The sequence below is a fragment of the Harmonia axyridis genome, chromosome 3 (assembly GCF_914767665.1).
Source record: "Harmonia axyridis chromosome 3, icHarAxyr1.1, whole genome shotgun sequence".
NCBI lineage: Eukaryota > Metazoa > Arthropoda > Insecta > Coleoptera > Coccinellidae > Harmonia > Harmonia axyridis.
The window spans coordinates 22,719,252-22,746,365 of NC_059503.1; the positions used below are offsets into that span (position 1 = coordinate 22,719,252).

The 27,114-nt window shown below is 34.1% G+C and overlaps 1 protein-coding gene across 2 annotated transcripts in view; it reads right to left on the reverse strand.

Moving 5' to 3' along the window:
- Positions 1–27,114, reverse strand: part of LOC123676712 — a 240,181-nt gene that overhangs the window by 168,540 nt on the left and 44,527 nt on the right. The window contains exons 1-2 of one of the 2 annotated variants that reach the window (XM_045612858.1): positions 12,975–13,323; positions 9,766–9,816 (exon numbers count right to left, since the gene is read on the reverse strand). The gene's annotated coding sequence lies outside the window, so the exon portion shown is untranslated. Of the gene's footprint in view, positions 1–9,765; positions 9,817–12,974; positions 13,324–27,114 lie in introns of those variants that run through there. The other variant, XM_045612857.1, reaches the window with a different exon arrangement.

The window sequence follows — 27,114 nt, forward strand, 5'->3', positions numbered from 1 at the left end:
TAGTGACAGCGAATATCGTATTTATAATTGCAGGAAGAATATAATAGCTGTTGTAGTTGCCATCAAAAGCTTGTAGACGTAGGTCGGCGAATGAGGTGAAAAGGACAACGGATAATTGTATTTCATATTTCCCAGGAAACAGAATTGAATTTTTTAAAGGGTGCGACATTTTCTCCAACGAATTGTTAAATGGTCATCGTTGATAATGATACCAAAGAAATTTATTACAAATAATATCGGCCAAATGAACATTTCCTCGTTTGTTACCGATTCAATTGACTAACGAAATTTCTTATCATAGCTGATGGATTTATTTTAATCCACCATGTCTGGGCCTATTTATTGGTGTGTAAGTTCAATTACATTATGCGATGGAGCGTTGAGACTTAGTCCAACTATTACGTTGATGCGATTGAAAAAGTTCTTGCCGTAACCAAAAAACCTGCAAGACAAAGCAACGTCACACTAGTCTATACCGCGTGTTGTTTTAAATAAGTGCTCCAATCTTCTGGTAGCATTGACAGCGCCGCATTAATTATGATGGCTCATATAAAAGACTTCAGACAACAGTTAAATTCCTATTTAGAAAGGATCCCTCATCAATCAAATTGGTGAGTGTACGATCATGCTCTTAAAAGGGATTACCACCACGTGGCTTTCCGTGTATCAGTCACACTCCTGCGATGACCAAACTTTGTACGGTGTATGAAGTTGTATCTTCTTTCTCTTTCCGAAGCAAATACTGTACGACGGTCGATTATTTGTTGCACGAAATTATAGTTTTAACTCTTTTGTAATGATTTTTGGTAAGTTTTTTTCACGAATATTTTAAAAATATACCAATGCTTTGTACATTGAACATATCATGCATCCTTTTGCGAAAAACGAAAATCTACCAATATTTTTTTTATTTGCAAATCAAAAATATTTACTTTCTCCAGTGTAGATTATTGTTCAAGGAAATTATGTGAAAACTCCATATACATCGGTGATTTCTAAGAAGAAATATCTCTAATTCCGTTTTGAACTCAGAGGTGTTCTCTCTTAAGCGGAATAATATAAATTTGGAGATTTTTTAATTCTATGTATAAATATGCTAAAATACTTCTGTTTGGCCTTTATTTCGTTGGAAACAACTCGTTGAAAGCGAAGTGTGAAGAGCATTAACTGTCCGAGTTTCTGAACGACTGTTAGTTATTATGATGTTCAAATTGACTACCGCTCATACTAGACACTACATGTACCTATAGTAGGTATCTTTGTTCTCCCACTTTCCTCAACATGAATCATATCAAGAATTTAAGAAAAACTATTTGAAGTTGATGAGTTAGGTAATCCTTTTTCGTCACAATGTGCAACAAAAAGTCGATTAACACACTGAATGATAATAATCTAATCAGGTATAACTCAGAAGCAATTGCAACATCTCAATACATATTTAGGATTCGTTCAGAAACTCGAACACTTAATGCACTGCACCCATCACTTTCAGCGAGTTTCTACACTGAGGCGCTAAGATAATGTAAATGTAGCTATAACTCCGAAATAATGGCATTTAGGTATAGGGAACAAGAAACACTACATGAAAAATATACAGGATGATCCATTTGAAATAATAAATTCAATTATTCCGGAAAAAGGAAAGATCTGACAACAATGTAAATAGAGATCCACCATATCACAAGATCCTTGCGCTCCAAAACCTATAAAAATCGTGCGTTCCGTTTAGAAGCTCACTTAAAACTCATGGCGGAAGATGCCATGTCCATTTAATAAAAGTAATAAACATAGATGGAGGAAGCATATGTCATTTTTAGTAAGCAAATTTTGTCCCCAACAATAACTATCAAATTTGACATGAAGCGCGCAGAAATGAAAACATATCAGTGATACGATATTTCACTCAATTCGCTAGTTTTTCCACAAAGACTTCTTATATCCCATAGTGAATCAACGATTCGTATTAACTCAAAATATATTGAAATAAATACCAAAATATATCAGAAATTCAGAAAACAAACTTCTAGCGCGCCAAACTGCGGCGTGAAACAATCGATGACACTAGGAGAGCAAAAGTTGCCAAACCTTGGATTTCAGCAGGTAAATACAGAAAATAATAAATATTCTGCTTATTATAAATTCGACTATTAGGAAAATATCGGATTCCAAAAATCCAAATTTGCATATTTAATCGGGGTCCCTCAATCTCAAATGAATATATTTCATTCGATATAATATACATTCATAATGATATAGTAAAACTTTGGATTCGGAAATATATCACAATCCGACAACGTAATCTAACCATGTTGGGGACATGTATAAATTGTGTATCTTCCCTCTATCTATGTTTATTACTCTATGGATCAGCCAAATCTATAAAAATCGTGCGATCCCTTTCCAAGCTTATTTCAAACTCTTTCTGAATATCCCATGTCCATTTATTCATACAAGGATCAGCTGACAAAATATGACTTTCTTCATCATTCAAGTTCAAATCCATCAAATATCCCAATTTTCATCGACCTACTTCGAAACCTTTTCATCAATCGAACCTGAGAAATTGGCATCAAACGCCAATTGACCTCATATAGGCTTCGAAAACAGGTCCTTGCAATTTCATCAAGAAACAACCTTCAGCGGAATTAATGCACGGTCTCTTCTGCAACACCTCGTACAACAGAAAGTCTATTAAGTGAACTCCACTCGAAAAAGCCGAGAGTTCAACCATGACCTTTTCTCGGCGGTTCAATCAACATCAATAGCGTCCAAAAATTTCTCCGTTGAAAAGGCTGAATGGTGTAGCGAGATTCGAGACTTGAAAGTGGGTATTATTCGCAAATATCGATTGAAACTTCGAGGAGAATTCATTATTCATTTATGTTAGTGGGAGTCCCGTTAGAGATACGCCAGACTTGGAATGGAGGGAATAATAACATTGTCTGAATTGTCTTCATCATTAGCTCGCGACAGACAATGTGATGAATAGTATTATTATTTTCAACAATATGGAACTACAAGCATTGCAGAATATTGCATATATCCTCTTTATGGGACACAAAGACAAAGTTATTTTGTAAAAATAGTTTGCAGAAAAAAGAATATTAGTTACTTCATCTTCATAGAAATTCTCACTTTGAAGTATATAAGTTGTTATACTATCTTTTTTTTTCGAAAAAATAACTAGTACATACTTCAAGTACTTTTGAAAAAAATGTATATTGAAACTCAAAAAAGTATCTTGGATGCCGAGCAGTATCTAAGATAGTTTGCACTTTCGCATGTTATATGCTTCCACTGAATTTTTACTGTAACTGAAAGAAATCGATTAACTATTTATAACAGTGAAAATTTCACAAAATGGTTTATTGTTTCCTTCCCTCCAAATATTATTTAAAATTAGTCAATTTACGTAGATATGAATTTTTAAAAATTGATTCTATGATGCGGTAAAAACTCATTGATCGAAATCTCGAGCTTGGAAGATCAATGCGGTACAAAATAAAACTAATTCTTGAACCAAATTTAATATTCCTACTATAATAGAAATTGTTAATAATCACTAAAATATCGTGATGGAAGGATATCCCTGGATATCTACAAATACAGGGTGTTTCAAAATTAGACGTGAACCTTGAAGGAGGTGTTGGAATCACTCATTTGCTATTGCTCTAGATTGAGCCATATTTATTTATTAATGACCGAAAATCAACAGTTTCCGAGGTATTTCTTGTATTTTAAAAGAAATTCTCATCTTACTTAATTTTTCGTCAATTTTTTCTACGTTGACCAAGTTTGATTTGAATTTTGGATTGAGTTCATCAAAAAAGAATATGATATGTGTCTGATGAAAAGAATATTAAATTTCTGATGTAAATTTGCCTGCAACTTTCGATTCCACAATTTATGTATGACAGAATTATTTTGAAAACTTGTCAAATTCTTTCTTTATTTCATATGCAGAATGCAGGCACTAGTTTGGTTTCAGCAGATTTTGATTGGAGAAGGGGAAATAAATGAAAATATTGAATTGAATATTTTTTATTATTATTATTATATTTTTTATTTTGAATTCAAAATTTCAGTAGAAAATGTATTCATAAATTATGTTTTAAATGACCTCCACCATCCCTTGAACAAACACGTGCCCTCTTTCTTATTTCTTTAGTTGTTACTTCCCGCCTGAAATTACTCTGAATCTTCACCCTAATTCTCATCTTTTCTAACGGTATTGAATCCGGACTTATCGCTGACCACGAAAATAATTCAAAATTATAACCAAACTGGGTCAACATCGAAAAAAGTGAGAAAAATGAAGTAAGGTGAAAAATTTTTCTAAAGACACAAGAACTCAATTATCTCGTGAACTGTCGATTTTTGATTACCACCAAATATGGTTCAAACGACAGCAAATGCGTCCTCCAAGAATCACGCCACCCATATGAAGATATCAAGCGGAAGTTGAAATGTCAGGTATCTGAACGTATCTTTCAAAATTACAAACATAAAACATCATCAACGAATAATTATTCAACATAGTTGAAAATTGATTACCACAGGCGACCGTGGCAACAATCGATAGAGCGTTTCATAATTCAGCCACTTTCATTTTCAAGCCATGGGCAATAATAATAATTTACGAAGAACTTGATCGGAATTTGAAATCGAGTTTTATAAAGTTCCACATCGCGTTATAGTCGTACGACTGACTGTTAAAAATGTTTCTGGGGCGAAGAAAGTTGCGAGATGAAGTCGTTCCAGTTAAATTACATATAATTTCAGTCCAACGGGGAATAACCATGAGTGCATGGTGGAACTCGCACATTCTTCAGCAAATTGTTTATTTCGCATTCAGTTTTCAATTGATCTGGAGTGGAGATGAATTATCTGAAGGAATGGAATTGAAGGACTGGAAAAAAAGCGTCATTACTTATATACTAGGCCAATTGAAAAGTCCTCGGTCTGATGACAGATGGCGGTGCTAGTAATTTGTGAGATATTACGTTGTGAGTGTAACTACTTTTACTATTGGAAAAAAGATGAAAAAAAATTTTCGGGTACTGATATTGCTTTTTGAAGGGAAAAAATACATTTGAAGCAAAATCTTGGCTTGATGAAGAGTTTCCGGGGTCTGAAAATCAACCATCATTGATTGGTATGCTTAATGTGAACGTGGTGAAATGAGCACAATCGATTAAATGATTCTGAGCAGTGTTTGAAGCGGTTTAAGTGCAATAAACCTGAATTTTTGCATCAATATGTGACAATGGATGAAACATGGATCCATCTATTCACTCCGGAGTCCAATCGACAGTCAGCTGAGTGGACTGCACACGATGAACCGAATCCAAAGCGAGAAAGAACACAACAGTCAACTGGAAAGGTTATGGCATCAGTATTCTGGGATGCGCAGGGTATAAAATTCATTGATTACCTCCAAAAGGGCCAGACCATCAACAGCGATTATTATATAGCGTTATTGGATCGTTTAAAGGATGAAATCGTTCAAAAACAGCTCCATTCGAGGAAAAAAGGTGCTGTTTCATCAAGACAATGCGCCGTGTCACAAATCAATGAAAACCATGACAACATTCATTAATGGGGCTTCGAATTGCTTCTCCATCCACCGTATTCGCCAGATCTGGCCCCCAGCGACTTGTTTCTATTCTCAGATATCAACAGATTGCTCGTTGGAAAGAAATTTAACTCCAATGAAGAAGTAAACGCCGAAACTGAGACCTATTTTGAAGCGAAAGACAAATCGTTCTACAAAAATGGTATCGAAATGTTGAAAGATTGCTATAATCGCTGTATCACCCTCGAAGGCAACTATGTTGAATAGAAAAAATCGAATTTTGCCAAAAATAAACTTTGTTTTACTATGGAAGACCAGGGATTTTTCAATTGGCCAGGTACCTGAAAAGAAATAAAATCTGTTACGGCTCCATAATTGGAGCCAATTTATTGTTCGAAGGGCAAATATTTTGAACAATCAAAATGTCCATGAATGCCCGACTTCAGCTCGGATTATACATAAGAACTTAAATCGCTATCACAATATGGTGCAGTCTCAAAAACATATCCTTATTTTCTTTTATATCTTCCTAATGATTTGTCTGCAGTTTCAAAGCAAAAAAATATATGAATAGGTTCAATTGTATTGTAATCTGCAATAACGATATATAAGCCAAACAGCGACTTTTAAGTCTTCTTCAATACGCAGGAATACAAAAGAACCAATTTAACAAGTATAATGACGAATAATGAAGGAGAATTCGAATTTCTAGTGTAAAAATATATTCTTGTAATTCGTAATAAACTCATATATCCCATATTAGCGTTTCATGTTTCTGATAAGAAATTGACTGTAAATTATCAAATTTCAATCATTCTGAGCTATCACCATCATCTCCTCAGTTATTAGATAATATATAAAGAAAATCATGTACCTATTTTCCATGGTGATTTTTTAGGAAATAAATAAGGAATATGACAAGTTTTGAAAATAGTATTGTCATAAATAAATTATGGAATTAGCAACTTGCAGGAAAATTTATATGAGAAATTTACCATTCTTTTCTTCATACATTAACTTTCAGATCATACTCATTCTTATCCAAAATCTTTCACAGCATAGTTTTGCTTTTTTAATACATATCACATCGTTTTCTGGTGAGAATAATCCAAAATTTGAATCGAACGAAAATGAAAAGAGGAACTCCTAAGGAAAGATTCGAAGGAAGTGAAAACAAGATTCGAATTTTGAGATGAGAGTTCATAGTTAGTTCAGAAGTTATTGTTGTTTCCTTTTGAAGAGAAATATAATTCTAACTTTTTTAATTTCAATAGTATATTCTAAAACAAGTTCCAGAATGGGCTCCTATTCCAACACGAATGCAAAATGAGTGTTGGAATTGCCTTCTGCAACGAGTATTAGACGATATTATCTCTATTTCAGTCAAATAGTAGTATAGTGAAATATTATCGATATTCAATGAAAATTCAGATTATACAATCTAGTGACTTTTGTATTGTAACTTGCCGGTTGGTGTGACTGTTAGGAAAATTGACAAATTGCGGAATTTGAATCGTACATTTCGAATTCTGAAATAATTTATAACAACGCATTAAATTCGTGAATTGTATCTGAGAAATCGATTTAACAACAACATAATTGAGAGAAAATGCGAATAATGTTGCAAATCATTACAAATTATCCAAATTATATTATATTGACAATTGGTGTGTGTTGAAATTTGTTAGGATCGGAAGTCGATGTAGACAACCACAAAAATATAACTGAAAACAATGCTTAAATGACTTCATCACAGCACTGTTTTTAGTAATGTAATGAACTCATTACGGTACTGAAATAGAGAAAAATTTTCAAAATTGTGACTAGATACCACCTCCATTCTCAAAATTCAAAAGAAATATTAAATTATTGATTGAAAAATATAGATTTCTTATTATATTGAAATCATATAAGTACCTAAGATAAATGAAGGGAAAATATCAAGAAAATAAACAAGAGATAAAGTCCAGTAGCATCAACGATAAGGCTTAGCCTTTAGATATTGATAATGTGAATTTCCATAGCTAATTTTCAAAACGTATGAAGTCAATAAATTGCTTCAGATTCGAACGGACAGGCCTTTAGCGTTAATTTCCTAAGGGCCCTTCTCGAACATTGACGAAATTTAATTCCTTGTTTCGACGACCTGGACACATGACGTCCGGTTTAATACCAGTCAGAGTTCAGTGATCCTACGTGAGCAATCTGGTTTGAAACTGGGATTGAGGTTGTTTTGACACGGACATATTTATTGTCGCAATAAAAGCATTCGATAATAAAACTAGTCGGTGCGAATAAATGCAGTTTCGATCGATTTGAATAAATTTGAGAGGCGTAAACGACCTTGATGCACGACGGTAAGAGTTGATGATTGTAATGATAATCGGTCGTTACTGATGCCGATCTGATAATATGTATCGGGCTACGCATGGGAGTATATTGAAATAGGTTATCTCACTATCTTTAATACGGATCACAATAAACATACTTTGCACCTACTGTTCGATCTAGACGGCGAACCGATCAAGAAAAGATTGATTCTCTATTTCAGTATCGTAATGATTCCATTACAGTACTAAAGACAGTGCTGTAATGAACTCATTACAGCTTTCAGGTATTTTTTTCGTTTTGTGGTTGTCTACACTGGCTTCCGATCCTTTCAAATTTCAACACACGTCAATTGTCAATATAATATAATTTGGATATAGTGAAATGATTTGCAACATTATCCGCAATTTCTCTTAATTCTGGTAGTGTTAAATCGATTTCGTCAGACATAGTTCACACAAATTCAATGCGTATATATTATTTCGTAATTAGAAACGTACGATTCAAATCCAATTTCCGTAATCTGTCATTTTTTGTAACAGTGACACCAACTGCCAAGATACAATACAAAAGTCACTAGGATGTATAATCTGAATTTTTCATTGCATTTCGACAATATTTCACAAAACTTGACTGAAATGGAGATAATATCGTCTGATACTCGTTGCAGAAGGCAATTCCGATACTCATGCGTTCGAAAACTCGCATTTTTGTTAGAATACGAGTACATTCAGCAACTTGTTTCAGAATATACTATTGTGAATGTTTAGAAAAATTAAGTTTAAACAAGAATAAAATTAATTTTGGTAATTTTTAATATCATACAAATTTCTTGTAAACGAACGAGTAAAATAAATTAGACTTGGGAGTTAAAGCAAGCTCTCTATTCGTTATTGTTCTTCATTTGAGAAATATCTCGACATATATTGAATCCAAATCCTATTGCTAATTCAGAGTCTTTGTAAATGATTGTATCGAGTAAAGTAAATTAGGCTTGGGAGACAGTTAAAGCAAGCATATTGCCGATTGTTCCAATAGGAATAACACAGAAAGTTTGTCACTATTAGTGAGTATTTAGTTTTATTGAACAATACCTCAACATGTATTTAAACCAAATCCTGTAAGTAATACAGGGTCTTTATTTATGATTGTAACATCGTGATGGTCATCTGAATGTTCTTCACCGCTATTCACTTATACTGGCAACAATTCTATATGATAAAATTTTGGTTATTCGTTTACAAATCGCGTAAATTTTTGATTCTCTATTTCCCAACCTATGTTGAGTAATTTGGAAATATTGCAAGGGCCACTCCGACGATAAAAATCATTTATAAAGACCCTGGACATAATGAAAATTGAAATGATGTAATTCGTTCCGAATCACCAAAAAACCTTCAAAACTTCATAATTCTGAAATTTTGCGACAAAAATGTCGTATCCAGTAAAATCTAAGCAATACAGCAAGAATACGACAGCCGTAAGAATAGTCTTTGAAAGCTCCATCGAATATAACCAATATGGTCTCAATATCTTGTTGTATAATCTTGAATGTTGAAACTTACGATGAATTTCCAAGAAAGCTCTAGACTAAGTGTGGCAAAGAGTGATTTTTATGAAGAAATTTAGTAATATTCTCAACAGATTTTGATGAATCCACCAAAAAAAAACTCCAAAATTCATAACTCTGCAACTATTAAAGCTAGAACTTTGCTACAAAAAATATAGTATTAAGTAAAATCTCAGCAATACAGCAAGAAGCCGCCAGGCGTAAGGATTTAAAGGACCTAGTCCACCGCTCGATAAAATTATGGGGATTCAGTGAAAATTTATTATCAAGAATATATCTGTTCTGGACTCACCTTATACAGCCATAGGTTGAAAATTCTAGCGATTTTGGAATCCCATGCAATCTGAAACAAAATAATTGTATAAATGGTGTATTTTTGGATAAAAGTTCTACAGGTTTTCAAGAAAAATGAATGATCTCCGATTCAATGCTCTTCTTTGTACAATAAAAAAACTGAATGTCATCAAAGTAAAAGTTCAGTGTGACAAACATGTAGACCATTTGCTCAACATTTAATGTTCGTGTTCGTTCAAGATTAGATCTTGAATGACTATTTACAGTTATATCATTATGAACAATCTAGACTTTCTACACTGGTAGAATTTTAGAGTTCGATCAGTAAATTGTTCTCTATAAAAAAAATAAGCACCTTCGTCCGACTATAGGTATTGAATCAAAATACTCAGCGAACAGTTTATTTCTCTTTCTTCGATCAGCAAAGATGTTCTAATTTACTAACTCACAACACAACCCTATGTTCGACATAGTTGAAATTGCTATGGAAAAATTCAGAGCTCAGCCCAAATACCAAATTTCATCAAGATCGGACTGCTATAACGCAAAAAAACGAGGTCCCGAGAATTTTCCATTTACGAATGAGCAATTGGGCACCGTATATCTGGAAGAGCTCAAATTCTTTTGGAATCATTTATAATCCAATCAGAACATTAACATCAGGATCAATCCAGTAGAACGCGAAATTTCAAGACCCTATATAGCTGAAAAACTGAATAATTGAAAAAATTTAGTCTTTACATAAATCGAATGATAGTTATTCAATTTCTCCTTTTCAATTATATTGAATAGCAATTGTTTCTTGGAATTTTATATTTCAGGTAACTCCTTAATAAGAATAATTTATGTTAAATCTGCAAATTGTAATTTATATGATTATAAAGTATTCAAATGAATTTCCTTCTGGCAAGGGCCGAGCTCGGGGCCGAGTCAACCCAATATGTTACAAATATTTACGAACACAGGCTTCAGAAATAAGTGATAACACACAATGAAAACGTTCTTCAAACTTCGTATTTTCGATAAACGGTTATGTGTCTAAAATGTCCAAAGAACACAGTAACATTGCCTACACTGAACCTCGACTCTCACAAGTATAGTAACCTAGTAAAGTCGGAAAAAAAAAACAATAGACAAATCTATAATTTTATTCACTAGATAATGACGAAATCAAGTTGAAAATATCACTCCGCATTTTGCATGTACCGCGATCGAATCGAGGACTACAAAACGCGAATCGTTAGCCCCGATAGGTTTCAGGACAAGGTTAATAACAACTCGGAATATTTACGGTTGAAAAATGCAAGGTCATCAAACAAGCAATATAATTTTTTGTAGATCCGAAGTTGAATACAGCGTGATTCATGGCAGATTAAAGATAACTAAAGGAAAACAAACTGTTTCTTCTCGCTGAAAATGTACATTATAGCGTATGATACGCGTTCTATGAAAAAAAAAATTGATGGAACAATAAAAGATATTGTTCGGTATTTTCACATGGATCATTTATGTACACTAAATAGATAATAGAGTTCTGATTGTTGAGGAATACGAAACTTTCGAGTCATATTTACAATATTTCAAGCTATTTCCGCTAGATAATATATTGTTTTCATTGAAGGAAAACTAATCTTGTGTTTATTAATATGAGGTTACATAGACATAGAATAGTTTTCATCAGTGGATTGCATATCGCTTTTTCATATAAATATCTGATAATCATGACGTTATCATTTATTGATCGTGATTGCTGATGAAAAAGGAGTAACAGAACACAAAATATATTTTTTTATTTTTGTCTATCTATGTTCACTCTAATCACTGAAACTTCTACACGGATTTCAATTTATCAGTTGGATTAAGCTCAGCTTGGAGCAACATTATGGCTTTACTTCATTAAAATGGAATGAATGTTCAAAAAGTAGTAATTTCAAGATAGTCATGAGCTCAAACTAGTCCTATATTATAAATATGTACTGTGGAATGAGCTTCATCAACGAACAAATGTCAATTTTGTACTTCCAAATCATATGAATCAATAATCAAAACCTGCAATCATAGATTGTATGTTATAAAATGTAGTTAAATTAGCAGATCCATTGGTGAATTAGACAAATAATTTTCAACTTGAAAAATCTTGGCCTTCAAATTCAATGAATTGTAGTTCCAACTAAAAAGATCAATATCGGATAGATACTGAATTTAATACCCTAATTATATCTCTTTTAGAATAAACTCAACATCTTCTTAATAGATAATAGCCATCTCCATACGGAGATGGCTATCATCATGACAACGATAGGTGTGATAAAGAGTTGTCTTGTTCTAATCAAAAACGCTTTCTGAACTCTTATGCAAGAATCTCTTAATTCCATGGGTTGACAAGATTCTCAACACGGAGGATATCAAGAGAATGAGAAAACCTCGGAGAAAACCAATAATTAACCTTCTTTCATGCAGGGCAGAAAATTTAAGTTCATGTGTTGCTCAGAAAAGTATCTCATCAGAAAGGCTTGAGTAGCTTCATCAAACCAGAAGATGAAGACTACGATTAAGGAAATGGATGCATAGCCACAAGTATGGTCTGAATATCTCTCTATCATAATCTTGGATGACACAACTCATGATGAGTTTAGGAGAAAGCTTTAGACGAAGTTGGCAGGCGGACTGACTTTTTTTCAGAAATTTCCACAGATTCTGATTAAATTACGGAAGAATCTCATAGATTGCTGACAACGAAAGATCCATTTGCTCTACACATGATTTGAAACATTACAATGTCAAACTCAAGTGTTCAGCATAAAATTCAACAGAATGCGATAGAAATTTATAATATGAATTTCGAAACCAAAGAGTGATCTAGAAAATTATGAATTGTAATTATTTTAACAACAAGTTCAACCTCCGCGGTATTATGTTTAATATCCGTTATTCTTATTGTTTTCATAGGTAGGTAATATCCTCAAGAATATATTGCGAAACCAAGCTGTTTACTGTCAGATATGAGGTGAATTCATTGACTCTTGCAGAATTCATAGCAACTGAACCATAAAACCTTAAGCTGAGTACCTAAGGTATCATTCTTATTCGACTAACAGAATGAAAAATTAAATAATCTCATTCAAGCGAAACGACTGCCTCTTGTTGCCGATCTCAGTTGAATATTTATTACGATAAAATTAAAAGATGAAACTTTACTCAACTTACGACTGAATCGTAGTAGGTACTCTATCCAGATAATAGAATTATCCCAGGAAATGATACAAGGAACGTGTAAGGTCAGCCGAATAATTCCTTCGTATCTGTTATCACTGAACTGATATCCCAGCACTAATACAATATGGTTTCGCAACAATCATAAACAAACGAGACAACCTTGAGAACGTAGACTTAAGAACTTGACGTTAATTGTAGACCGCAGCTGTTACCTAAGTCACTCCGTTCCTATATTATAAAGACACACTCAAATGTCTATTAGCCTCTCTCGTAGCAGAAAAAACATAATCTTTGAATTATAGCACAAGAGACCCCCAGACCGAGACGAGCGTCTTCGTGGATGGTTCCGTATTAACTAGAGGCAGCGAGAGCGAAATAACACAACATCGGAGTGGTGGAGAGAATGATCCGCGAGTATACGTAGTGGATTCAGCATCTTGCTAATAATAAACTCGCTTTCTATTTTCTTCTGACTCGCTACTTTCCAACGTTAGGTATGTATTTCATAACGGTCTGAAAAAGCATCGGAAACGGTTAACTGTGCTTCGAGATATATTTATGCTTATATGAGTATCACAGATGATACAACATATTGTGCACGACATCCAGCCATGAGCAAACGGTGCAGGTTCATTATTGCAACAATGCGTTTCGAGGTTGAGAATGAATTAATTATGAATTTCTAACCAATGTCCGTACCGCTCGGCGTTATTGCCTTCCTCTCAGCTATTAGGTACCATGAGAGAAATATAATTTCAACAGGTTGAATCATTTATGGTCTTAAAACCCGGAGATTCAAGTGTAAATGATTTACTTTACTCAAACAAATTCCTCCCATTTTCTGCAGCAGAATTGTTGCAGCGAAATATCATCTAAGTGTTTATCATCCTAAATAATTCATTGAAATATAACCTACGAAATGTATTTACCTAAAAGTAAGAATAAAGAAAAAAAAGAAACAAAATTAATGTTTACTCCTTTCAACACCCAAAAAATCTCTCAAATTCTTTCATCATATCATTTTATTTTACATATTAGTTATTGAGGTGAACTCATTTTTGAGCACTCCTATACCTGTAATTCTCGAATTTTAAGGAAGGTCTCAAATGATCTTGACTAAATTATGCCTGTTCGTAAATACAATAACTCATGAACGGAAAGACATATAAACTTGAAATTTCCAGGGTAGGTTCGGTAAGTGTATGGTTAAAATCGTTAATGCAGATTCAATTGGAATGAAAATTTTTATTTGGATATAGAATGACAATTTCAATTGCATGTTGAACAGAAGAAAATTAAAGAAGACTATCGATCAAATCACCCAATATTTCCGTAACCGCAAAATCGACGAAGTTGAGCTTTTGCACGTCGATATGAAATAAGGATTTCAAGCTCTTCGCAAAATTTCAAACACAATCACAACACATCAGAACAAAAATTTTCAAAAAGAATATAGGAAAGGAATACCTAATATTTCTGTGATAAGAGATTTTGCGTGTATTTCAAGGATTACTATTTCAAACTTTCACATTTCGTATAATTCGACCCATTTTGCTAGTATATAGAACAACAATTCTAAGATTCTTGGAGAATTTCGTGATAAAATAGCAACGTCAATAGAAAATGGGAAAGATTATCGATAAAAAGTCAGAACTATTTATCGTTCATATAAATTGTGCCCAAATATTTTGACCAATTTGGGACCACATATACATTTATGTTATCTCCAAAGGCCCAATTGGCGCATGAGTAAACGAACGCTAAAATTGTTTTTCAATTTTTGTTTAACTATATGAAACCACCTATTCAACAACTTAGTCATTGCATTTTTGACTTCAACTTCTGAGGCAGATGATAATAAAATTGTATACTACTGTATACAGTAGTATACAACTAACTCTATTCTCAAAAAGTCACAAAAAGCGCCTTGCGATGTTATTTATATAGAATTGAATTGGAGAATTTTCAAATTAACACAGTCCATAAACTGGTATACATTATGAAAATTGTCTTCTGTGTTCTTGTATGAAATTCATGATACTGGGAGCACTTCTTCAGGGACTGAATATTTTTATTTAATTTGATTTCACATTAATTTTCTCATTCGAGCATTTCGATTCAATCTGTCAAGAAAGTACCGAAAATTGATCATTCACAAAATCTGCTCAAAGAGAACGTCAAAATCCTTTTTGTGAAGTTGGCACCTATTCTGCCATGCAAATTGAGCAGCATCTATCACTTCTCAGTCGGAACCGTAAATGATAAAATTCTATGTGAATAACATCGCATTTTTTTCACAGAAACGCCATTGAACGGATATTATTAACCATTTACTCATCTCCTTATTTTTAGTCACTGACCTAGCATAAAAACATACCCGAAGCGTTGAAGGCTACACGTTCATTATGTTCCTTTAAAACCATCAATAAATTTATGGGAAGTTGTAAGGATTTATTCATCTCAAGATAAGTTTTTATGTGCGCCATTTTTAAATTTTGAGCCAAAAATGGTCTCACACTATTAGGTCAATCGTTCAACGATATAAATATTTTACCCATAAACGCTCAATGATTTTTTGGATTTTTTTAAATTATTTGTAATTAAAATATCAATTAACCTTTAACAATTGTCCATGGGAAAAATGATGACGATCCATTATGATAATTTTGGTGTAGATAATATAGAATCATTTATTATTCAATGAAAAACTTCGTCCATCCACTGGTCAGATCTCCTCTATGAAACTACGAGTATCAGAGCTACTCAGATAAAATTTGGAACGAATAGCAGGTAAATAAAATCACTCAGGTGTGAATTTATTATATAAATGATCTCTATTCGAGTTCAGGTAGTCTGTAATATAAGAGCAAATGATAAACAATAATACAATTTAAAATGGAATGGCAACACTGAATTATTTTTTGACATTTCTTATGTCATTTGTATTCAGTAGGTTATGCCAATGAATCATGCTTCAATGGCACTTAAGAAAGTGTTAAATTGATTAGTCAAAATCAGTGCTCATTTGAGAATACTGAAATAAATTCACACACGATACAAAAGAATCAGTACCAAGTATTGAATCGTACTTGGTACCACTTTGAAAGTTATATAACGGGTGTTTTTTTTTCGAGGTATATAATTTTAAGTTGGCATTACTGTTCAAGATGGCGACCGATTTAACAGCTGTCAAGTGATTTATTCTCAGTTCTGTTTGGCAATTCATCATGAATAGACTCACGCCTAAACAACGCCTGCAAATAGTGAAATTTTATTTCGAAAATAATGGTTCTGTGCGGAATACGTCCATTAGCGATGAAGCGCACTTCTGGTTGAATGGCTACGTCAACAAACAAAACTGCCGCATTTGGAGTGAAGCTAATCCTCAAGTGTATGTCGAAACACCGTTACATCCAGAAAAACTGACTGTTTGGTGCGCTTTATGGGCTGGTGGAATCATTGGTCCGTACTTCTTCAAAAACGATGATGGCCAGAACGTTACAGTTAATGGTGATCGGTATAGAGCCATGATTACTAACTTTTTCATTCCTGAATTGAATAACCATGATGTCCAGGAGCTGTGGTTCCAACAAGACGGCGCAACATGTCACAAAGCTCGTGCCACAATCGATTTATTGAAAGACACGTTTGGTGACCGCCTAATTTCACGTTTTGGACCTGTGAATTGGCCTCCAAGATCTTGTGATTTAACACCGCTAGACTACTTTCTGTGGGGCTATGTAAAGTCATTGGTCTAAGTGGATAAGCCACAAACCCTTGACCATTTGGAAGACAACATTCGCCGTGTTACTGCCGATACACGACCACAAATGTTGGAAAAAGTAATCGAAAATTGAACGTCCAGATTGGACTACATCCGAGCCAGCCGTGGCGGTCATATGCCAGATATTATATTTAAAATGTAATGCCACAAGATTATCTTGCGGATAAATAAAATTCATGTCAATCGAATAATCCACCGTTGTTTTATTGCAATTTAAAGTTCTATAGCTCTAAAAAACACCCTTTAAAATAAGACGAATATTGAGTGGATTAACCTAATAATAGGTAATAATGTCTTCGATGAATTTTACTTAAATTTATCAGTATTTACAAATGAGCACTGATGTTCACAAAACAATTAAACTTTGATGAAGCGTGTATCTTTCCATGATTAAATGGCATAACCTACTGAACACAAATGACATAAGAACTGTCAAAAACTAATACACAACCATTACAACCATTTCAAATTGTATCATTCCAATTGAAAAATCATTTATTTAAACTGCACCAGAAGCAGAAGATAGAAATAAACGTGAAACAATTCATCGATACCGATCGTTCAGCATTAGAATCTAATATTCCCATAAACAGCGAGTAATTCGATCAATTAACGAACTTAATAAGCAACGTATGTAACGAAATACCAACACAATAATAATGGGAATGCAGGCGAGCTGATAAATCCGCCACCAAGGTCAAAGCAGGCCGTGAGTGAATAACACAAAAACACTACTAGTGCGGTGAAATCGGGCGTGAAACGTTTCCAATACGCTGCTATCCGTAGTGCCAACACGGAAAATCCAATTGCCCCCGATACTCGAAGAAACGCTTTGTCCAAATTCGCAAGTTTCGAAATATAATAACGCTAAGGGTTTCTTTTCGGCGAGTTTATTATCAGCTTCTCATTCCGGCGAAAAACTCGCGCTTTCTGGGCTCCCCCCGAAACGAAATTCAATTCGCATAATCGCGGGAGTGGAAGTGGAACGTTCTATATGCCAGATATATCGACTTTCGATTCCGCGAAAGGAAAAAAAAAATTTGCGCGGAAAACTTATTATATCTTCTGGCGATGGGAAATGTCGAATATTGTATAGACAGTTCCAAGAGTTGCGTTCACGGGAGTTTTTTCATAACTCGGAGATGAGTATTTCTTTGAAAATTTTTTGCTGGTTGAGAAGGGGATTGGAGAAAGACAGAAATTTTAATCCGGTGTTCGACGAGAGTTCGCATATTCTCAGTTTCAAACATTGCTTCGAATTGAGATATTATTTTCTTCTTTATCACAAAATATATCAATTTGTATATGGAAATTATTTTAAAAACTCCACACTACGTTGTTTTCGGTCTTGTAACACTATTATCTCCGGAGATGTTCACGTTTGCAAATGCTCAAAGCGCACGTTTCAATCTGGAAAATTTGAAATACCAAATTTCAATTAGAGATAAGGACCTATATTTTTCATGCATTTCGATTCGTAATAACATTCTCAACAACAAAGCTCACCTTTCTTCCTAAAGTGAAAAATGAGCGACTTATTTTGAAATATTTATTTCTTTCACTAGTACAAAAATTTATTTGTTTTGGCGAATAAACCCCATGATTGTCCAAACAACCATTTTTTGTACTTATACGAATGACAATATTATGTTACTAATAGCAGAATAAGACAGTAAAAAGAAAAAAGTACGCTGGGATGTGAACTCGTGATACGTGATCATCATGTTGCACCACTCAATCGACACCACTAGCTATTTGATATCAATAGACAAAACGATAATTTCCATCTTAAAACCATTCCGCTAGCCGCATTCACTTTGTTAATCAATAGTGTCAATAGAAGGGCCCAAATATGTGTTCAACAAGAAGTCGGTGTTTTTGATCATTTACTTGATATTTTATAGTGCTTCATCAAATCAGTTTGTAATTAATTTTTCCTATTAATACAACTGTCTTATTTTCAGCTTTACGAAAAAAAGTCAAATGAGCTTTGTTGTTGAGAATGTTATTACGAATCGAAATGCATGAAAAAATATAGGGTGTTCCATTGAAAATAATATCATTTTAAGAAATATTATGACAACGCGACTGTCAATGTTTTGTTTGTTTTCGGCATCGAGAAGACCATTAAAAATGCTACTAGTTTGCCCATTTAACCGATATCTTTGCATCAATAATAACGAAGTTAGCAATGGTGCCAACTTTACTTGAAACACGCTGTAGATATAGCCCTTCTGCTAAGAATCCAGGTATGTAGGTATATAAAAATCACAGCCTAAACGGGACCATCTAGGGCAAAAATGACCCCCCTCGAAATCGTCTCAAAGCCTTAGGTAAACTTCCAAATCTCGATTTTCTTCACAGTTTTCGTGTATACGGGGTGTTGCGGATTATTTTGACATTCAAGTCTCATTCCTCTGTGTGCAATTTGAAAGTACCACGACGGAAAATCTACTGAGGGTCACAATCTCATATTTGAGGTTTGATGTTTTCTTTAATAATAGAAATTTTGATACTCTTTCTTTCAACCAGTTTTTGTCATAATGAAAAATTATTTGCATCAAATATTTTCATGTGGGCAGGGGCCAAGGAAAAAAAGTCATATGGAGTACCCCTCCGAAAACCAAACGAGTATACCGGGTGGATCGTCTAAAATCAGCTCACGATCCTGGGTGTCCGAAAAAAAATTTTTTTCTTGACGGATATAGAATGACAATACCCAGTGAGGGATCCAACGGTAAGAGACGGAGTCCAATGGGCGGAGCTCCTTCGGCGAGCAAAACGAGTTGTTAAGATAAGGCTGATGTGGATGTGACTGACTCACAAACTGACATAGTGACATTAGATAGACAGAAAACCTAAGTTAATCAGGATGGTGTGAAATGAAATGCGCTTTTGTCGGTTTTTCTGATCGAGACTTTCAATAGGTATTCGACTTATTTAGGTGTATGTTTTTGCTTTCGTTCTAATAAACATTTTATAGATTTTTTATTATCTGTTTTTATCCCTGAAGATTCATATCTTTAAATTAATCATAGTTATCTCATATCAGCCTCAAAATTACAACGCTATCGAAAATATCAGGTAATTTTTTCGATATTCTTCTTGAATTATTCTGGTTATGCGATCGACATGAAATTTCGCAAGGAGCTTGAAATTGGCATATTACATACAAATGCGATTCATCTCGATCGAATCTGCAAAACAAAATTTCGAATGACCTTATTTACGAAACCACTTGTCGAATGATGCTCCTATCAGCGAACTCAACCCGAGATCAAGATAAGAACTTACCCTAAAAATTTCAAGCATCAGCTCTTCTCATTCTGGAGTATTTCGTATTTCGGACAGCAACACAGACCGTCGTTATACAAACATAGTGACGAAATGGTCTGAAAATGAAGCTTCTTATTCTGAAATGATGCAACTTCAAAGAATTCTATACTTAGTTCGATAATTTCCAAGAAAAATATATACGCCGAAAAAAGCACGTATGAAATATTGAAATTTACAATTCTCGGATGTCTTCACTGAAAGAAAACAATGGAAATCGATAATGGAAAATAATGGTGTGATTCTATCGAATAATCTACCGAGTTGAAGAGATAACAGGAAAGTGAACGATCGTATCAGCTATCAACTATATAACGCCACTCTAAACTGACTATAGAGGTTATTATTGTTTATTCTCATTCGAGATCGAGCCTACGTTGTTGATATGTGGTCGATCAACAATTCAATAAAATATTCATAAACAAGAATTGATCTCAAGAAAATTTCAAATCGTAAGATTTTCATTTGTATTGACTTCGAGTAGGATTTGTGAATTATATAATTATTTATTTTATTTTCGCTACAAACAATTTTAAAACTTCGATAACAGGATATTTTTGTCAAAAAATCAGAAGGTTGAAAGAAATTAATAATTAACAGAGAACCACTGATGTGAATTCAAAAGCCATCGAGCTTCGACGTCAATTGCATCCTTGGAGATCACAGAACTGTATTTAGGTATATGTAGACTTCAAGGGTACAATTGGCGTATGAGTTCCATAGATCAATTGAGAATAACACAACATTATATCCCTCGTTAATCGATATCTCCGAGTACACTTTTTAATATTGTTTCGTAATTTACAATATTGTATATAACTCCGTTTTATAAGAAATCGAATAAGCTATTGAAATTTAAAGATTGACATGGACTGGAAATATCTAAGATGTGTAAGGTCAGCATCAGACAAATAAACAAATATATAGATCGAGTGGAAAAAGTTGCAAAATCAGAAATAAATAGAAACGAGCTGTTGTTGAGACTAAACATAAATTAAGACATAGATGACCATGGGAGGAGTAGTCCATATGGTAGTAAAATATCGACAGGGTGCGGCAGAAAAGTTTGTCGCTTTTGAAATGATTGATGGTGCACCCTCTGCTTGGACGACAGCTCTGCGGTAGGTTAGTGAAGTCTCAACTTATTTTTTACCATTCTGAAGACATGAAACCTTGCACGCGGTATTCTGTACGACATTTTTGCCCTGATTATTTCGTTGTAAGCATAAAAATCCTCTACGGCACACGATATTCCACGTGAAACACTATTCTTGAAGCAATGCATACCTGTTTTGATAAACGAAAGAATATGATACTGAATTAAGTATATTGCAATATCTGAAGCGCCGATGAATCAAAGGCAATTTTTCTCGTTCGGCTCTATAGGAGTTGAACCCTTTAATTATTATGTAAGTCCTTGATAGGTACATGTTTCCTTTTAAATCACTTTGTCGTAAAACACATTATGAATGAAGGATAACATCCTTTAACAGCTCTCTTTCAGTTTATAGAACAAAATATTGAATGAAAACTGTCCAAACTATGTTTTATTCAGCTCATTCTCAAATGATACATCACACGATCTCGCATAAAATCGTTATTTCAATAGAAAAACGTGACACAGGTAAATAACTAATCGAACACGTGTGGAAAATGATCAGAATGGATTTCCTTACTCCTGTGTTTGTATTTTATCGGTAAGTCGTTAGAATTGGTTATAAATTACAATAGCTGATTGAATGAATATTGATTAGTATTGAAAACACATATGAATTATGGACGTTCAGATAAATATTGTGTTCATTAAGTTTTTCAAGTGCTCCAATGCTTAAAGTGATATTATGAATTATGATATTATTAGATTCCATTGTAGAAGGCCAGCTTTCTCTGGAGCATGAATAATGGTATAATGAACATGAAACTGCCATTAATTTTGTATTCGCGCATTACTTGAACTTTTTGAAAGACAAACTCCTTATACAGTGTATCCGACATCCGATTAATGATTTTAAAAGCGATAATCTGAGAAACCTACTAGAAGTTTGACTCTACGAGTGGTGTATAGTTGCCCCACCATAACGAACGCAGCTAGATGACGAATTCAATTTTAATGAAAATCAAAAGCAGCAATCTAAAATATACCAATACAGTAGGTATATTAACTCAAAGGTGTTTACGTTTACGTTCACACTAGGCGCAATTCCCTCGCGAAAGAATTTCGCGATCATAAACATTTCATTAAATATACCTCTTTTTCGAAAACAGGTTGATTTTATTAATAGGTGAGTCATACTATACTTCTTTGAAGTAAATGAACTTAGGCAATATGGAGTCGTCATCTTACCTGAATCTATTGATAATCTTACCCCACATTGGGTAAAAAAAAGAAATTGCATCAATTTTTTTCCTAATACTTAGTTATTTCTTTCAAGCTATGTTCGTGAAATTTCTACCAACATTCTAGTATTCCAATGTGCATATTTGCAGAAAGAGTTTACTAGTTTTTGTTTATAATGTTTTTTTCCCTTAAGCCCATCAATTTTCCCCACCTAACTTTAAGAATTTTCGGCCACTATGTGTCATAGTGGACGGGACAATATACCATACCTTGTTATTTTGATGTTATTTCCAATTTAACTTTGAAATCATTCCAGTCGAAAAAATTCTGACCTTTCATCAAAAATTTTAATAGCAGACAATCAAAGACCACCGAAAATATTGAGAGAATTGAGTGTTGACAAAACTCAGTTGAAAGTTGACAACTCTTATTGCAGAAATCGTATTAGTACAAAAAAAAAACGTCTTCAATTCACGAAAAAATTTCTATTAATGAATATTCAGTTTTTGCGTCAAAAAAACTCAGTTTGGTCGAAACTGGATCATATTTGGCAGACCAAAGAATTCAAAGTAATCGTAATATCCATCAAACCTTATTATCGCATGATTCGAGTGGTTTGAATGCTACATTGTATGTCTCCATTGTTATTGTAACTATTTTAACCCTCAGAATATAAACGTTTGTGTTTCTACCTTTACTTTCTCTGAAATAGATGAATTTAATGCGAAAAATTTTGGGCGTACGTTGTAATAAACATCATTCTCCTTTTGCGGATTAAACACTCGATAAATTGTGATTTTCCAAATCGATTTTACAGCGTTGTTCGCTCGACATTCTTGCTCAACCCTTGGGGTTAGATGAATAACAGTGACATCCCATTAATTAGCTGAAACCCAGCTGAAATCTGCCCTGTGTCTCATTATGGCCGAATACTGTGTGGGTCGCGATGTTTATACTGCGTCAGCTTAGTCTGCAAACAACCAACAAAGTAATTTGGGCGGAAGGTTCCGTTACCCAAACGCAAGAACATCATTCCAGATTGTTATCAAGAATTTCACACGAGAAATTGTGTAATTGATAGGCAACACAAATTCCAGATATAAGAAGAAAATATACAAAGAATGAATCACAAGATATCCCATTCCAAATAAAAATTGGCCTGTCTAGGCGTTTTCCAGTAAAACTCGTATTAGGCCAATTTAAAAGTCCCCGATCTGATGTACAGATGGGGGTGCTAGTATTAAATCCATATGATCTTTAGTTAGTACCAACCTTCAAACGATACGTGTCAAAATTCGACAGCAGTCCGACCATTAGTTTATGACATATTGCGTTGTGAGAGTAGCTATACTTTTGTTATTTGAAAGAAGATGAAAAAGAAAGAATTTCGTGTGCTGATAAAATATTGCTTTTTGAAGGGAAAAAAATACAGTTTAAGCAAAATCTTGCCTTGATGAAGGGTTTCCGGGGTCTGCACCAGGAAAATCAACCATCATTGATTGGTATGCTAAGTTTAAACGTGGTGAAATGAGTACCGCCAAAAAAATCAGAAAAGTTCAATAAATAATTTTAAATTACCGTAAAACGAAATTGATCGAGATAGCAGACATTGTGGAGATATCATCTGAACATGTACATCATATCATTCACGAATATTTGTACATGAGAAAGCTGTTTGGAAAATGGGGGCCGCGCGAGCTCACAATCGATCAAAAGCAACAACGTGTTAATGATTCTGAGCTGCTGTTTGAGTACAATAAACCTGAATTTTTGGGTCGATATGTGACAATGGATAGAATATGGCTCCATCATTCCACTCCAGAACCCAATCGACAGTCAGCTGAGTGGACTGCACACGATGAACCGAATCCAAAGCGAGTAAAAACACAACAGTCGGCTGGCAAGGTTAAGGCATCAGTATTCTGAGATGCGCAAGGAATAATATTCATTGATTACCTCCAAAAGGGTCAGACCATCAACAGCGGTTATTATATAGCGTTATTGGATCGTTTAAAGGATGAAATCGTTAAAAAAACGGCCTCATTTGAAGAAAAAAGAGAAGCTCTTTCATCAAGACAATGCGCCGTGTCACAAAACAATGAAAACAATGGCAAAATTGCATGAATTTGGCTTCAAATTGCTTCTGCATCCACCGTATTCGCTAGACATTTTCCTGTTTTCAGACCTCAAAAGAATCCTCGCTGGAAAGAAAATTAGTACTAATGAAGAAGTAATCGCCGAAACTGAGGCCTATTTTGAAGCGAAAGACAAATCGCATTACAAAAATGGTATCGAAAATTTGGGATATTGCTATAATCGCTGCCTCGAAGGCATCTATGTTGAATAATAAAATCGAATTTTGCCAAAGAAAAATGTGTTTTACTATGGTAGACAGGGGACTTTTCAATTAGCCTGTTACATCATAATCTTGCAGAAACTTCAGTTCATAACCATAAACCGAATCCTCTGATTTTCCCTTTACTCACAACTGTCCAACTTTTTAATATGAAAATATTAAATGTGAAATTTTAATAGTGCCCTGATAATCAACATAATTTATGAAACGAACGAGAGCATCAAATAGGCGCACAAACTCAACTTTAGTACTTCGCCCAACAACAATATTGTCCAAGAATATACCAATATCTTGTTTACTCAATGAGTACGTCATCGTGTTTAACTTCCTCCATCATGCATGCATAACATGGAACCAAATTGGATACGAGGTGAACATAGGCCGAGAAGCTTCATTATCATTGCATCGCGTGTACTCTTTCCTGTCGCGTATGAAATTTTGAGGAATACACACCAAAAAAGTGTCTTTATCTACCTACGTATTTTCTAGTTCATAATATCCATTCACTTATACACCCACATCAGATTAAATCAGTAATTATTAGCATGTTGCGGCATTCATATAACAAGCATCCATTAGTACCGATATGTTTTGATTCAATATCATTATAATGATATTGATTTCAATAATCAATGTATTGAAGACTTTCCTACAGTTAAAGTCAAAACTCGACATATCTTAAGCATGATAATTGATCTAAAAATGAAAAGATTCTTTATCACCAAATACAAAAGCGTACAAATATTGTTCGTTCATCAATAAATATTTCAAATATACCTAGTTAAAACGAAAAGAATCCTCACAAAGGCAAACTGTCTGTGAAATTAATTAATTCATATTATTTTACGAAAATAAAAGTGAATTTTTGCAGGTGAAGACTGAAGATATCTTGAAGTCGTCAACCAAATAATTATTGTTTAAATACAGATTTAGGTTTGTCCTATAGCAAAATTGATCGCCGTTGTGGACTGAGGAAAAAGAATGAACACGAAGAGGACCAATTGCCAACCAAGGCGTCGCATAGAGTGTCAAGATAGATGTTTCAGCGCCGGAATTATAAAGGATAACCGACGGTTGAACCGTCCGTTAACTACCAAATTCCGTATATCTAGTAAGGAATTTGGTAGTTGACGGAACGGTTGAACCTTCGTCTAGCCTTCATAATACCGGCCCTCATTCAACTAACTCTACGAGACAGTTTTGTGACTAGGTTTTAAATCGCTGAACGATGGTATTTTAGCATTTGGGCTTTATATATTCCCAAATTAGTGAATTAACCGACAAATTTAAACCCTTAACTAACTGAAGAAAATTTCGTTTCTTGACAAAAATAGATTACAATACAAACTTTGAAAAAATGGTAGCGCTCAGTTTACCAAAACAAGCGGGGAAAAGTTTCTCATATTATATTCGGAGCATATTTTCATAACAAGAAAAGAGTTTTCTTCCATAAAACAATATAATCAGATTCCATCCAAGCGGTAATTAGCCAATTATCCAACAGTTCAAACACGAGTTTTTCGACGAAACATAATTAAACGAAGTGTGGCATTTCGAATTAAAATACAATAAATCCCGGGTCTGTTCTGTTACCTGCGTCTCCTTTTCAGGAGTTATCTCTCTCCGAAGGCTCCGTTCTCTCCAATTTCTCGCGACTTCGTCCGCCTCGTTTGGTTCTGTTTGCGCCGGTCATGTTATTAGGTTTTATCTTCACTCCGCTTCCCCTGTTTCCTGTTCGTTTCTGGATTACGTCTCAGTCGAGAAATAATTGTTGGGGATATCTTTCCGGCAGACTCTGAGGCTGCCTCCATATTCTGCGGACACTGCGGTGAAAGGAACTCGTCTGACCTCTTTTTTTTTCTTTTTCTTTTTTTTTTTTTTTTGATCAATGGTCCTTGACTTTCTCAGACAAATTGATGAGGTCCTTTATTTTTATTAGCGAGAAATATAGATGGATAGCTTTGGTTATTCTAGAGTTAGGAAGAATTTTCACGAATGAATATCTTCGCAGGAGAGATCAATTGAGAAATATTGAGCTCCAGATGTTACCTTAGATACGTGAATTGCATATTTTTTTTATTTTTGATGAATTTCGGCATCGACTGTTGAGGTTATTAGCCTTTCACACCTAATTATCATTGCATCATTCGATAGCTTTTTTTATGACAATTTCTGCAATATGCCATACCTTGGGTAAAAACTCAACGGTTTATGAGTTAATGGGACTCATATGAAAAAATGGTGGCGAAGAGAATTCTTAGTATCATAACTGTTTGCAGTTTGGATCAAAAATATACAGGGTGTTCATTAGATCATGAAA